At 35.6% G+C, this 9,125-nt stretch overlaps 1 pseudogene; it reads right to left on the minus strand.

The window, feature by feature from the left end:
• Positions 1-8,674: 8,674 nt before the first annotated feature.
• LOC114094853 (U6atac minor spliceosomal RNA) lies at positions 8,675-8,807 on the minus strand (annotated as a pseudogene).
• Between the last annotated feature and the right edge of the window lie 318 nt (positions 8,808-9,125).

Below are 9,125 nucleotides of genomic sequence, written 5' to 3' on the forward strand. Positions count from 1 at the left end.
TATGTCTTGAAAAGGTTCTCATTTGAATAGCTTCTATTTGAAATCAAATGATTTCAGCATTAAATAGAACTATCTGGGGTCCTATTAGACTTATGTATGTGGATGTCTATCTCATTTCTCATGGGAAGCTTTGTATAACTATCTCATTAAAAATATACTTTATTCCTTTATCTTGTGTCTCCTGGTTCTATCACAATGTTTCTTAGGTTTGGTCTTTCACATTTACCCAGAGTTCTTGTATATGCTGAACATGTTCTCTATTTTTTCCCTTTATTGCATTCTGTGTTCTCAAAATCATGAACCCTGTCTTCATGCCTGAAGTTTTGTCTTCAAGTGTTGAGGTTCTGTTTTCTGTATGATCTAATCTCTTAATTGTGCTCTCAAAAAAGTTTTAATTTTATTGATTGTATATTTCATTTCTATCCATTAAAATTAGCTTCTTTATACTATTTCTATTTCTTAAGTAAAGAGGTCTTTCATCTTCTGTATTTTCTCTCTTGATTTCTTCTTTAGATCTTTTAATTCATTGATCATTTTAATAATCAGTTTTCATAATTTTTTTTCTGGGATTTTTGTCCACATCACTTTCAGTGGGATACTTCATTGCCAATTGTGAATTTGGGGGGGGGGGGGGCGAGAATTTTGTCTTGGACTTTTGCATCAATTGAGATGAATTACCCTTCTTTTTTTTGCATGTCCTTTGGTGTATAATCATCTTACTTGTTCTGGGATTCACCCTTTTTTTGATATCTGAGAAGATGTCAGGGAATGGGACCTGAGGTCTCTCAATTTTTCTCTTTGGGTTTTTGTTGTTGGTTTCATTTTTGTCTCCTCAATTCTTTGAATTGGAGTAATATCAGGGCTCAGACAGAACAGATTGTGCATAAAGTGAGATTTATTGTTGGTTGGTTGAAATGTATTTCTCAGATGCAAGATTTCTACTCTGTGATCTTGAAGTGCCCTAATCTGTTCCCAGCCCCTCTTAGAGGAAGGGGAAGCCAGGACTGCCATTAATGTCAACAACAGATTTATGATAAATGTCTGCTGTCTATTTTGACATCTATAAAACTAATTGTCACCATCTACACACAGATAGTGAGGTTAGCCTTTAACAGTAGTACAGCAATAAAAAAAAATCTATGAACTAGATCAGGAATTTGATAGCAAGTGTTGACAATGTATATTAGTAGTCACCCCAACTTGATTTGCGTGGGATTTACAAAGTCAAATTGTTAGTTTTGTTTTTGTCTCTTCTATTCTTTGCACTAAACCGTAGGTGAAGACTAAGTGTCTTTAATTTATGTGTGGAGCAAGGCCCACTGTTTTGCTTGAGTTTAGTACAGAAGAGTCTCTGACCTGTGAACTATTATTGTCCCTATAGGTTCCAAGCACCTCCAAAAATAGAGCAAGATAAACAATAGTAATAACTGTCACAAAGGACACACAACATTAAAATAAATACCCAGTTCCTACTATGACATATTCAATACTTAACACCTTCCTGTTGTTTGGTATCAGCAATTATAAACATGAAAATAATAACCATGAACTAGTTTGGGCATTAAAGGAAACAGAAGATATCAATTATATAATTCACAGCAAAAATGATTTCAGCATTAATGGTGGGGACAGGGATTCTGAAAATGGTAAAATGCAGTTAATTCAGATAAAAGAAAATGTGTTAAAAAGGTAAAAATACAGCTTACAACTTCAAAATGTGAACAGTGAGAATTCAGAAGAGATGTAGCAGGTGGTGATTATTCAGAAGGAAGGGAAAACAGGAGAAGCAAAGTAATGGGAAAGATGCAGAGAAATCAATAGAATTTGGCAAAAGGGGAAGAGATAAGAGCAAAGATAAACAAATAAAAATCATACTAAAGAAAACCAAAATGTGAAAACAAAAAACCCCAAACCCTCAAAGGATAAGGCAAGAAAAAATAACTACATTAAATAAATGTAAAAAATGAGAGAAAAAGAAATACGTAAAAATAGGTATACAGGTCCCAGAACCAGTACAGCAAGAATTTACATACACATGCACACATGTGCACATGCATGCACGCACACACACACACACAAGAAAAAAAAGAGAAAGATTCTTAATGAATAATTAAGAAAATGTCTCCAATATGGTGGTCAAAATGGTTGACTAGAATGGGTAGTCACAACAGTACTTCTAACTCTTCTTGAGTTATATACTGAGAGAGAGAGAGAGAGCGCACACAGGGTAGGGGTTGTTAACACCTTGTTTTTTGTGTTGCTCTCTGAGCTTCCAGTTGCATCAGGCTAAGATTGAAGCTGTTTGATATAAGACTCATTTTCCCTTCTCACCAGGTATGAGGAGGGTTGGGTTAGGAAGTTCTGTCAGTTATAGTTTTGGCCATTGAGACCAGTTCAGTGTACTCCCAGGGTAAAACTTATTCAGAATTCTGAGGGAAGTTTCAGCAGATGGGTTTTAGGTCTAATCAGATCTCAGGAGATTTGTTGGGTAGAGTTGATTTTAGAGAGATTAGATCAGCCTGCCCCTAGGACTTGACAGTAGCTAATCTCTGTTGCTGGTTCTCAGTAATCTCCCAAGAATTTCAATCATGGAACTTTTTTGGAGAAGACTGATCCTCCTTACACTGCTGCCCACACGCACAGCTTTCCAGGCTTAGTCCTTGTGATTCTCCTCCTTGTGTGCAGTCTCATGGCCTGCCCACTTCAGCTGATCATGTGAGCCACCGCACACAAAGGAGAAGCAAGTTGGACTCTCCTTTGTCCTTTTGACTTAAATACCCTGGGTACCGTTTCATGCCTGTTTTACTCATGTTCCACCAGATATGCCCCCTGCCACTTGGTAGCCACTTGTGGGTATATGGCAGCAGTGTTTGCTCTTTTCTCCCATTTCCTGGAGTTGCCATTGAGGTGCAATCACCCCAAGATGGCCCCCACCTCATCTCTGCACAGTCAGTTGGGATACAAGGCATGCTTTTCAAGCACCAGTGCACAGTGCAATCCCTGGATCTGCAAAATTCAGGCAGCTTTTTTGATTTTAAAGTTTTGCAGGCCAAATCTGTGTTTCCCTGTCTTCACCCTCCTTCTGTGAAAAATCAGTGCTGCAGTCCCTACTGCTTTTGGTACAATGTAGCAACAGTAGGCTCCAATGTATTCTTTCTTCCTTTTTTATTGAATTCCAATTTCTGAGTCTCTAAGCCACTTTGGATGTCCAATAATGAATTATTCTGAAATTCCTCTTTCATGCACCTCTCTGAGAAGCTATACACCCACATTTTGAATTTGAGCCACAGTGAGACTTTGCAGAGTAGAGGAAAGATGCATTCAATCTTCTGGTCTCTGTGAATGTCTTCCTATGAGGCAAATCAGTTGAGAATGCCCATTGCCTATCTGCAGGATAAGTTTGATGTATTTATAGATATTAGAGATGGATCATCAATAAGGTGGTTTTATATTCTGCAAGAACATTTCCAAAAGTTTAAGATTTTTCTCAAATAAAAATATTTTATTGTAACAATAAAAGACTAACATAGATTCACTCCTTTCTTGTCCTGATTTTTGTCTTCATAATATTAATATCCATAATGTTACTATTTATTTATTCACTGTATCCCCTTTTTAAATTAAGCATAAAATAAAATATTGTATTTTGAAAGGATACAGAAAACTTATACTAGCTTGACATGCAAATTGTTGTCACTGTATCAATGCCAATTATGTTACACATTGCTGAAAAAAAGACTTCTAAAATCTTAGAAATACTAATTGAATTCTACATTCATTTATAATTTGTGTTCCATACCTTATTCATTATGCTACTTTCCACTGATTAGATAATTACATTTTAATCATAAAATGTAAGGGAAAATAACTAAGCCTACATGTTGTATCTTCCCTCACACTTATGATTCCATCATATTAAAAAATGTAAATGAAACCTATAAAAAAACAGTGGTATGTAATTAGGAAACTTTTTTTTTACTACATCAATGATCTAACATGGTAAATGTCGTCTTAGCATTGATCATGTTCCTGTATTACTGAAATAATTCAGAAATTTACTAAGGACTATTTTACCACGGTCATCAATTTAGATTAGATATTATTTCTACCCTCAAAAAGTTGATAGTCTAATAGGAGATAACACATTGTTATCTGGTATGGGAGAATTAACAATATTATCAATATTGAACTTTCTAAAGCATTGTTTTGGTTTAAATATGTGGTGCCCCTAAAATCTCATGTGTGAGAAAATGTAAGAAGGTTTAGAGTACAATGATTGGGTAATGAGAGATTTAACCCAATCAGTTTATTAATCCCTGGATAGGGATTAACTTGTTGATTACTGAAAGCAGATTGGGTAGGAATGAAGGTGGTGGATCCCTGGGACTGCTTTTGGGTTATATATATTGATTCTCACTAGTGGAATCTCTCTCTGTTTTTTGATCATCATATGAGCCACATATCTTCACCACAGTCTTTCACCTTGACCCTCAAGCAATGACGTTGGCTGTCTATTGACAGAGGCCTCTGAAACTACAAACCCTCAAATAAACTTCATTTTCTCATAATTTGTACCAGGAATAGGGTCATTGCTACAATGAACCTGACCATGTGGTTCAGAAGCTTTTGGAGCCTTTTGGGATTTGTGGGAAGAATTTTGAAAGTTTAATAATGCAAGCTAGAAAAGGCTTAGGTTGTTGAAAGTTGAGCTTAATGGGGGATTCTGGTGAAAGCTCAAAAGAACAGAATGCCCATAGGATTGTGCAAAGGAAAGACAGGACTCAAGAGGCTGAAAGAAAACAGGACACTATTGGAAACTGGACTAGAGGCCATTCATATTACATTCTGGCTAAGAAGTAGTCTGCATTTTCCTTGTATCCTGAGACTTCCTATGAAACTGAATTTAAAAGCAATGGATTTCATAATCTGGCACGAGAAATTTCTAAGCAACATAGTATTCAGGCAGTGGCATGGGTATTGTTAGCTGCTTTAGCCAAATTTATTGTGATATTCAGGAACAGAAAGCAGAGCAAAAAGATTTTAAAAACTTGGACTTGAAAGGTGGGACTAAAACTGGGGCTAAAGAAGTTGCAGTTGTTAAAGACATTTACTGTCACTGAAGACTGCTCAGAGACAATAAGACGTATGGCTTGAGAGTATCTCAAGCATTAGCAAGACTACACACCCATCTCAGGCTTAAGGGAGTAAAAATTTCTTTGAGAGGAGACCAGTGGGGCATGCTTCTTACATAAGAGGTCCTAGGAAGTTTTTTCATTGTGCTTAGCCACCCAAGCACACAGAGGCTGCTGCAGCTGGGGACCGTGGAGGTTTTACTCATGCTTGAGATGGCAGCAGAACTACATGATGCTGATACTGCGGGAATGCAGGATGTTGGAGTTAGTGTGTCATGGAGCCTTCCACCAAGATTTTAAAAGAAGACCTGAGAGGCCAGGAAGAATATCTCAGGGTCAGAGTCCCTGTGGGCAGCCCCTGAAAGGGCAATGTTTGAAAAAAGCTAAAACTGGAGTGGAGACCCACAAGATTAAGAAATGCCAGTACTGTAAACATTATGTGGAGGAAAGCTTCAAGAATTGAGCAGAGACAATTAGCAGAGGGGCAATGTGAGCTGCAATCAGCGAAGCCATAGAGGCAGAGCTATACAATCTGAACATGATGATGTCATGGGCTCCTGAAGCCAGACATGGAACCACAGAATTTATTTGCCCAGATGGATTTTGGTCTCGCTTTGGCCCCATCCCTTCTTTCTAGGCTCCTATTTTTGTGAATGGAAATGTTTATTCATTTTTAAATGGTCTGGATTTTTACAGAAGCTTATAATACGAGGTTACCTTAAATCTCAACAGGGGACTTTGAACTTGAACTTTTGGGAAATGTTGAGACTATGGAGACTTTTGGAAATGGACAAAATGTATCTTGCATTTTGAGATGGTCATCATGAACTTTGGGAGATCAGGAGAGAATGTTATGGTTTAAATATTAGGTGTCCCCATATACTTATGTGTGAGATAATGCATGAAGATTTATAGTACAATGATCAGGTTATGACAGCCTTAACCCAATCAGTGAATCAATCCCCTAACAGGAATTAATTGAGTGGTAACTAAAGGTGAGTAGGGTGTGGCTGAAAGAGGGGGGATGTGTCTTTGGGGTATATATATTTTGTATCTGGAAAATGGAGTCTCTCTCTTTCTCTGCTTTCTGATCATTATGTGAGCCACTTGCCTCTGCCACACTCTTCTGCCATAATTTTCTGCCTCATCTTGAGTCCCTGGCTGTCCATGGACTCTGAAACCATGCACTCAAAAATATGGTTTTCCTCCTTACAGTTGTTCTTTTCAGGTCTTTTGGTCACAGGAACGAAAAGCTGACTAAACAGGCATACACAGAGTGCGCCTCCATTTATTCTTTTTCAGTTTCTTTAGGCAGCATTTCATAATTTTTAGCATACAAATTTTGCATATTTTATTAGATTTGTATCTAAATATTTCATTATTTCAGTGCTCTTTTAAATGGTACTATTCTTTAATTTTAATTGAATTACCATTTTTTTATTGCTAAAAGGTAGAAATACACTTAACTTTTGCATATTGCCATTACATCCTGTAACTTTGGTTAATCACTTATTAATTACATTATTTTTATATAGTCTCTAAAATTTTTATTTTGATGATGGGATAGTTTTGTTTCTCCCTTTGCCATAGGTGTTAATTTCATTTATTTTCCTATTCTATTACACTATTAGGCTCTCTACTTTGATCTTGAAGAGGAATGGTAAGAGAAGATATCTTTGTTCCAGAGCTTAGGAAAGAAAAGGAGTATTTTATCATTAAATATGATGTTAGCTGTAGTTGTTTTGTCAAAGTGCTTTTTCTGTTTGAAGACTTTCCCTTCTATTCTTAGTTGGCTGACATTTGTATTATTAAAAACAGGTGTTAAATTGTGTTAGAAGTTTCCTATGTCTGTTTGAATGATAGTCATTATTTTTACCATAACTGTATGTAAAATTGTGGATAATGTGATTTACCTGGATTGATGATTGAATGTTGAAGTAGCTGTGGATTCCAAGGATAATCACACTTGGTTATGATATACTCATCTTTTTATGTAGTACTGTATTTCTTTTGTTAATATTTTGCTGAGGATCTATATATTAATAAGAAATATTGTTCGGATATTTGTTGTCTTATATTTTTCCTGACTTTGGCATTAATGTTGGCCTCATAAAGTGGGTAGAAAATATAGAAATACTTCATTTATATTCTCTTCAAAAGATTGTGTTGAGTTGAAATTATATCTTCTGAACATGTGTGGTAGAAACCCCCAATGAAGCCCCATTGGGCTCGGAGTTTTTTGTATATTGGAAGGCTTTTACCTTCTAATCCAATTCCACAAATACTTATTTGACAAGTCACTTCTAGAGTAAGTTTGCTTGTGACTTACAAGAAATTTACCCATTTTATTGAAGTTTCTGTATTCATGGAATTGAAGTTATTCATATTTATTCTTTTACTATCTTTTTATTGACTGTACGATCTGTAAGGATATTCAGCTTATATTTCTGATAGTAGAAAATTTGATAACTCTCATCTCCCTCTTCCTCTCTCTCTCTTTCTCTCTCTCTCCCTCCCTCCCTCCTTTTCTCCCTTGTTCTTCCATTCTCTTTCTTTACTTAGTCAAGATGACTATAGAGAATATTGATCTTTTCAAAGATCAAGTTTTTTACTTGATTATTCTCTATTGATTTTGTTTTCAATTTTGTTAATATGTAATCATATCTTTATTTCTTCTTGCTTATATTTAATCTTCTTTCTCTCGTTTACGTTCCTCCTTTCTTCCTTCCTTCCTTTCTTTCTTTCTCTGCTCCCCTACCCTCCATTACCCTCCTTTCCTCCCCTCTCTTCCCCTTCACTCTCCTTCTTTTTCCTACTGGGAATCAAACCCAGGCCTTGCATATGCACTGCTTTACATCCCCAGCCCTTCTTATTTCTTAAAGTGGAATCTTAGATTAATTCATAATATGAATTAATCTATGTGTATATTTATATATAAAATATTATATATATTTATTATATTATATATTCTATATTATAAAATATATAATATAATGTCTATAGAATCTCATATAATTATAGCTAATCCAGTAATCAGTTTTCCAAATGTTGTATTATCTCCCTTCCATAAATTCTGATATGTGGTTATAATTTATATTAAATTTAAAATATTTTCTACTTTCCCTGTGACCTTCTTCTCTAATCCATTCCTCCCCCCCCCCCCCATGGTTTCTACTGATAATTATACATGTTGGGATTCATTTTTACATATTGATACATAAAACATGATATAACAATATAATTTGGTCAAAATCATTCTCCAGTATTTTTCTTTACTTACCCTTTTCTTCTCTCTTCTCCTCTCCTTTGTTCCTTTCCTCTATTGTAATGGTCTCTCTTCCATTTCCATGAGAACCTCACCCCCTACCTTTCTTTTCCATTTTCCCCAGGTTCCCATGTATGAGAGAAAACAAAAGACCCTTGACTTTCTGAGTATGGCTAATTTCACTTAACAGTGCTCTCATGTTCCAATCATTTTTCTGTAAATGACATAATCTCATTCTCCTTTAATGCTGAATAAAACTCATTGTTTAAATATACAATTAAAATGGTGGCAAGTGCAATCAAGTAGGTAGAGATGCTTTAACTTCTGTCTTAACCCTATGTGTGTCTTTAGGCCTGAGGCCCCCTTCCGTCCTTGTCAAGGGGACTATTAATTTCTCCTTTCAACAACATTCTAACCCATTTTAGAAATAATTGTTATTTAATTTACAAATATTTTAGAATATTTAAAATACCTTTCTGTTAACTATTTCCAGTTTAATTATACTTTAATTTTTTTTTTTAAGTACAAATTTTCAGAGTTGTAGGTTTTGCGCTTCAATCCATTTTGAGTTGATTTTTGTGCCAGGTGAGAAACATCAAATTTCAGTCTTCTGCATGTGGATATCCAATTTTCTTGGCACCATTTGTTAAAGAGTTTGTCTTGTGTCCAATGCCTGTGTTTGGTGTCTTTGTTGAGAAACGGTTGGCTATAGATATATGAGTTTACTT

This window comes from Marmota flaviventris, chromosome 11, assembly GCF_047511675.1.
Source record: "Marmota flaviventris isolate mMarFla1 chromosome 11, mMarFla1.hap1, whole genome shotgun sequence".
NCBI classification, from domain to species: domain Eukaryota; kingdom Metazoa; phylum Chordata; class Mammalia; order Rodentia; family Sciuridae; genus Marmota; species Marmota flaviventris.